The sequence below is a fragment of the Agelaius phoeniceus genome, chromosome 1 (assembly GCF_051311805.1).
Source record: "Agelaius phoeniceus isolate bAgePho1 chromosome 1, bAgePho1.hap1, whole genome shotgun sequence".
Taxonomy (NCBI): Eukaryota; Metazoa; Chordata; class Aves; order Passeriformes; family Icteridae; genus Agelaius; species Agelaius phoeniceus.
Window position 1 is genome coordinate 53,325,251 of NC_135265.1, and position 7,536 is coordinate 53,332,786.

The following is a 7,536-nucleotide window of genomic DNA, read 5'->3' on the forward strand; positions in this document are numbered from 1 at the left end:
TCACTGCCTTGGAGAGGCCCGCACTCTGTGGGCACTCAGGTGTGTTCTGAGGGGCAGCAGGGAGGGAGTGTGAAGCCTGGGGTGAACCCACAGCAGGTGGAGGGCATTGGCCATTTGGGACATCCAGGCTCAGGACACTGGGAAGCAAGGCTGACAGAGGGTGAGGAGAAAGGGGCAGCAGCAGCTCTGCATGGGGCAGATGCACCTGGGCCCACCTGCTGAAGCCTCGGTCCCTGTGGTGTCTGAGGCACAAGCCTCAATTACGTCTTTCCCACAGCCGGGGCGTGTGTGGTGCCTCTCCTCCATGCGTGCCTGAGATCCAGGTGTCTCTGTGAGGTGTGCTGGAATTGCCTCCTAGTCATCGGTTTGTGCAGGCTGGTGGGAATTGCCTCATGGATTTGGCATGAGCCTAACTGGAAAAGGCTTGAGAAAAGCATGAGCTCACTTCTCAATCCCTTCAGTGTCTCGATTACTTAACGTACATGTTAAAGAGACCTGATCTGTGTGGCTGTCATTTATCAAGGCACTTCTGTGCCACGTGTCTCTTTTAAGGGCATGTAACCTCCTGCCAACATCCAGGGCACAGAGGAGAAAAGACTGTTGAGGAAACAGGCCAACATACAGGAAAGGATTCAGTCCAGACCTGGGTCATTGATCTGGGATGGGAGTACAATTGCTGACAAGCATTGTGCTGGAATCCCCTCACTCGCTTACTGCCAAATCTGATTTGCAGAAAAAAGTAGAATCACAGAATGGTTTGGATTGGAAGGGACCTTAAAGATCACCTCGTTCCAACCCCCTGCCATGGGCAGGGAGACCTCCCACTAGGCCAGGTTGCTCAAAGCCCCATCCAGCTGACCTTGAACACTGCCAGGGATAGGGCATCCACAGCTTCTCTGGGCAACCTGTTCCAGTGTCTCACCACCCTCAGAGTAAAGAATTTCTTCATAATGTCCTATGTAAACATCCTTTCCAGTTTAAAACTATTCCCCCTTGTCCTGTCACTGTCACTATATGCCCTTGTAAAAACTCCATCGTTCTTGTGGGGTCCCTCCAGGTACTGGAGGGTGATTATGTCACCTTGGAGCCTTTTCTGTTTCAGCTTGAACAATTGCAATTCTCTTAGCCTTTCTTCGTAGGAGAGGTGGCCCATCCTGCTAATCATCTATAGTTTAGCAATAAATTCCAGAACCAGCATGTCAAGTTAAAGAGGGCTAAAGCCTTTTGGTATCAATGTGCTTTCCACTCAAAAAGCTGTAAAAGTTGTAGCAGAGGCAGGATATTCCTGCTGAACATTAAAATCTAGATTAAACTGAGATTATATAATTGTTATAGCTGAAAGTAGATATCAGGGGCATTTACTGCAGAGAGGAGGTTTTTGCCTGACAAATACATTGGATCTTGAAAGTATGTGGTTTCAGATCAGCGAAGGTTTCAGATACTAAATTCTCATGACATTTTCTACTTCTTTACTCACTTTCACAATCACATTTTTCTGGGGGAACCCTGCTAAACATTTATGAAAATCAGTGTAATTACTCATTCTGAAATATGAACATATCTTCCTCAGAATACTTTGGGATACTTAAGGTTCTCTGGCTGTATTTTAAAATAACTTCTAGATTCTTAAATACCTTTTAAAATCGAGCAATGGGTTCTTTTGGGCTTAGGAAGACAGATTTGTTGCATTCCTAAAAAGAATTATCCAGAGAATACAAATAGTCCTATTATCCTGCAATGAGCAGGGACATCTTCAGCTCAATCAGTTCACCAACCTGTCCAATCTGACCTTGAATGTTTCCAGGGATGGGATATCTACTATTTCTCTGGCCAACATAAGCCAGGGTTTTATCACCCTCATTGTAGAAAACTTCTTCCTTATATTTAATCTAAAACAACCCCCATTCAGTTTAAAACCATTAGCCCTTGTCCTATTACAACAGACCCTGCTAAACTCTTTGTCCCCCATCTCTCTTGTAGCCCCCTTCAAGTACTGGAATTCTGCTCTAAGGTCTTCTCCAGGCTGAGCAACCACACTCTCTCAGCCTGTCTTTACAGAAGTGCTCCAGTCCTCTAAGCAGCTTTGTGGCCTCCTCTGGACTCACTCCAGCAGGTCCATGTTGTGAACCCCTGGATGCAGCACTGCAGGTGGGCTCTCACCAGAGAGGAGCAGAGGGGCAGAATCCCCTCCCTCACCCTCTGGCCACGCTGCTTTGGATGCAGCCCAGGACACGTTTGTGTCTCTGGGCTGTGAGTGCCCATGGCTGGGTCATGTCCAGCCTCTCATCCAGCAGCACCCCCAGGTCCTTCTCCCCAGGGCTGCTCTCCATCTGTCCATACCCCAGCCTGTGCTGGCACTGGGGCTTGCCCCAATCCAGGTGCAGCACCTTGCCCTGGTCTTGTTAAACCCCATGGGGTTCCCGTGGGGCCGCTTGCTGATACCTGTGGATGGCAACCCTCAGGTGTGGCAACTGCACCACTCAGCTTGGTGTCATTGGCAAATTTGCTGCGGGTGCACTTCATCCCTTTGTCTGTGTCATTAACAAAGATATGAAATAGCACAGGTTCCAATATGGGCTCCTGAGTGACATCATTTGTCACTGATGTCCATTGGGACTCTGAGTCACTGACCACCACCCTCTGAATGTGATGTCCAACCAATTCCTTATCCACTTAACAGTCTACCCATCAAATCTATCTCTCTCCAGTTTGGAGAGAAGGATGTTGTGGGGTGCCATGTTAAAGGCATTACAGAAATCCAGGTAAAAGATATCTGTAGCTCCTCCTTTTCCCACTGATGGAATCACCCCATCATAGAAGGCCACTGGGTAGGTCAGGCAACACTCTCTCTTGGTGAAGCTGTGTTGGCTTCCAGAATCTTTTCCCACTTTGCTATGCACTATCCATAGAACAGAAAATGCTTTGCCTAGTAGTACCAGAATATTGTGGAGCTGATATGTGACTTATTAATTTCAGTTGTCCCTCTAGAAAGGATAAATATAAGCTTCATGACTCACTGTAGTTTCACCTGTGCACTAAGACAGCACTGATCTCAGTCTTAAATTCTGCAGCATAAGCTTATCTACACAGGGAGAAACACACGTGGATATGAACAATGCTTATCTAGAGAAAAGCTAACAGACATATCTAGGCTGGTTTCTCTCATGTGTTACCTCCTCTCATGTGTTACATGAAAATGTATATGCTTTTTCTCTGCTCTTTGGATATTTGTGTTTAATCACTTAAATACTATTAGCTGCTGTATGTTCAGTTGCACTCAGATGGCATAGCAAAAATTAATTTCTGCTGGTACAGATAACTAACTCTTTGATGTTTCAGTATATATTTTTTTCTTTCCGCAGAAGCATCCAAGGAGTTCATTCTCATGAGCTGTGTTTGGCCTGCAAGCTAAGAAGCAGGAGGTGAGGTGAAAGACACCACCACAGGTATTCTGTTAAAAACAATGTCCCTTTAAATTTATGTCTGCATGCACTGGAGTGATTTCTATTCTAAATCACTGGAGTGATTTCTATTTCTAAATCACTGGAGTGATTTCTATTCTGTCCTGAAGAGGTGGATCGAAAGTGTTGCATAGTGACATAAGTTTTGTTCAGTTGTATCAATCTTACTCTAGCTTGATCATCACAGGATGTTTTCTTTTCCCAATAAAAATGTATTTGGGCAGCTCATACATGATAGAGAAGACACATGAAATCATCATCATCCTCATGGTCAATTTGTTATGGAAATATAAAATCTTACCATCTGTAGCTCAGCACATATAATTTAAGATAGTTTTCCATTTTGAATTGTTAAACTCATCCTTTCAACTTCTGTACTGATAGAGAACCATGATCATCTGTGGCTGGAATTTCTGCAGGCTGCTGAAATTCCATTCTGAAGTTAGTTATTCTGCATTGAAGCTACTTATTTCTTGATGTGGTGGTTTTATCTGTGAGGCAACAGGAAGAGTACATGTTCCTCACCTCAGGGGTTTTGCTCCTGTACAAAAATGCCTCTTGTCATCACATAACAGCACTTACACAAGAACTCTGAGTACCCAGCAGCACTGAAAAACTGCCCCCTCCTATACTTCTGTACAAATGGATGTTTCTTACCACCTGCAGCAAAAAGTGTTATTAATCTTTTTTTCTAGTTTAAGGGAGGAAGGCATGGCTCCACTAAGTGGCAGCAGTAAGCATCATTACTGCCACCTTGCTGAATTATTTTTATATTCATGAGAGATTTAATATAAACTGCTGCTCATGTTACAATAAGATTTATTCCTCTTTTTCCTCATAGGGTTTGATTTCATAATTTCTAAGACAGATGAATAAACTTGGGCTTAGGGAATCTATCAGTAACCATTTCAAATACTCTCACAGGTTCATATTTTGCAGAAATTCTCATTTGAATGGGAATTTTACATATGTTATTATAATGTTATATATATATATATTATAATGTTATTATAATATTAACTTACCAGTTGAAAAACACATCATATGGGTCCCCATGCACTACATTGGGTGCTCCACAGATCAGTTTCACAGCTTCTCTGCAGTGGCCAGGCAGTCCCAAACACAAATTCACCTTTTACAAAGTTGGTAGACTGTATTTTACAAAATCCAAGATGCATCACTATTTATTTTATGGCTGTGTCCAGACCCCAAACTGTTTCTGTTTGTACATTTGGAGGACATTGCTGAAGCACAGTGATGGTGTTCAAAAGTCATGTCAGGGCTTTACAAACTATAGAAGTAGGGGTTAAACTCTAAGGTCCCAGTTCTGATAATCAATGCACATATCACTAATGCTGTTAACTTACATACCTAAAGCAGGGAAGCCTATTTTCCATTGCCAAAGATGCCAAAGCTGTCAGTAAACATATCCTCACACATTGTAAGTATAATCTAATTTAGCAATATCTATTACTAATTTCAGTCATTCTTGAAAAGTCACTGATTGCACTTCAGTATCAAGACATACCTTAGAGGTACTGAAGTCAAATCACAGCTTGTAACAAAGTTCCTAAGCAGATTCCTGTGCTGCCCCAGCTGCATTTCTGCAAAGCTGTAACCTAAACACAATGACTTCATGTGGCATGCTGGTAGGGAACCTGTATTGCTTTGTCTACAGACTGGAGCATATGAAGTGCTGAAAACAGAAAAACTGGAGCATGTGCAGTTTATTTTTGTATGCTGTTTTGATCTTGGAAAACCAGCATTAGGAAATCACATCCAACAACACTTTTACAGTTCTTGTCTGTGGTCCATTTTGAAACTGGCTGGATACATTTTCAGTGTCACACTGCAGAGTATTTACAGAATTACTTTTTCCTTCCAACTGGTTTATTTTGTAAGTGGGAAACAAAGATAACCCAAACCAGTCTTCTAGTTTCATATTGAAAAAATCAAAAATTAAAATGCTCCTGAAGCGTATTACTCTTCACAAAAGGAAGGGCAAGTTACCTCAGTAACTTACTATTGCTTATGATTGGTACAGAAAACTCCCCATGCAGCCCCATTATTTTCTTGTACCATAGCAGTTAATTAACTATATGAAATCCTACATGCCACAAGTCCAGGAAAAGAAAACTCCATTACTTGCACTGTTTGTGTGTTCCAGTGACTTCTATTCTATCCAATCTCAAAGAGCTGTAACACAGCATTGTGGGGATGAGCTTCATTCACACCTCAATTAAAACAATATAAATCTGCTTTACATCAAAGCATAATACAAATAAGAACCAGGGCTCGCATTTCAGGTAGAATAATACAGTGGGTATTTTTCTTCTAAATTTAGTTTCAAGAGAGTAGAAACTAAACACAGCCACACATGCTTCATCTTGATTGATCCATGAAAGATATTTTCAGTCAAAAATGATTTTCGAGTTTTCCAGAGTTAAATTTAAAAAATAGTAAGAGTGTCTTTGCAGCTCAAGGAAGATTTATGATTAGAGGAGACACAGCAGATGCTTTGTGCCTTTGTTCTCTTTGGCCTCTTGTACACGGATGAACAACAGGCTGCATGTGGATTTATTGTCTTTTGTAGAAAAAACCATGACACTGCCACCACAAGGCAGGAAAAGATTGTTATTGATTTTTAATATCCTACAGAAGCATTACAGATTTGTTAGCATGCCAAGAGAGCTGCTGGATGTACCCATGGAGGCGTCACTTGGACTGCTGCTCTATTTTATCCGAAATTCAGTTATTTGTCATAGAATCATAGAATGTTAAGGGGTTGGAATAGACCTTAAAGACCAACTGGTCCCAACCCTCTCCGCCATGGGCAGGAACACCTCCCACTGGACCAGATTTCTTAAGACCGTATCCAACTTGGCTTTGAATGGGTTCATAGTATCCATGGGTTCACAGAATTTGAATGGAATCATGGAATGGGTTCTGGTAAAAGGCATGGTTCCAGCCACATACACAGATCACTGCTGCAGAGACTGACACGTCTGATGCACCCTAATGATCAGCAGCTCATCTCGCTGCTTTTTAATCAATATGGATTTTCCCTTCCTTTATATGCGAGCAAAGCATAGAAATCCAGCTTAGTGCCAAAATGCCCTCTCTCTCACTTCTTCCTCAGACCCGTGCACAATCACACACACAGGATATGAACAAAGGCTGAGCTATGAGACCTGGATTTCTTGAGCATGTGCATGGGTGGGTACTACTCTTGCCACCAGCACCACCATCCCTGCTGAAGGAGAGCCAGCACTGGGCCTCGTGGACCTGTGCTCCTCCATATGGAGTGAAATGCAGTGCTGGCTCCAGAGGAGCTCTCAGGAGTTCTCAGAGTCACACAGTTTCACATTTGTTACTGATTTGTCTTGTGCAAGATAATGCTCACCACTTCTATTGCAGTATCTTCCATGGATTTATATTTTTCCTTATAGAAACAGTGCCTCATATTTGAGCTTTCCCATCCTTCCTATAGTACCACGATCCCTCATGAGGTGCCATTTATGTAAGAAAACAGGTATGGTGAGGAAGGTGTCTGCTGACGGTGTATCTGAGGCGTGGTAATCTATCCTGGAATGTGTTAATGAAACACGCCAGAGATATTACACTGACGAGCAGGAGAGAAATGGGTGTGACATACTGAGATGCTGGGGCACCTTGCTATGTATTTGCTGTCAACACAGTGCAGACCCAGCATATGCTATTAAGAAATCGTCCTTGCAGTTGCATTTCATCCCTATGATGCAGTAATTATACTTAGAAGCAAAGGATGTGTGAGTGGCATACACACTGCTTTTGTCCCTCTGTTTGACCAGACATCTCCAACAGTGAGGAATAAGCTCCCATGCTCTCAAGGCAGGGTCATGCAAACCTGTGAGGAGAACCCCAAGTTTTAGACACATGCCCTGAAAAATTGATTAAAAGCAGCAGAAGGGCCTGAATACAATAGTGGGAAAGGACATGATCCTGAAACTGCAATTTTCAGGAAATCAGTGGGCTTTGACAATGCCAGTTTCCACCCTCTATGAAATAGTTTATTTGTAATAGACAGTCCACACAA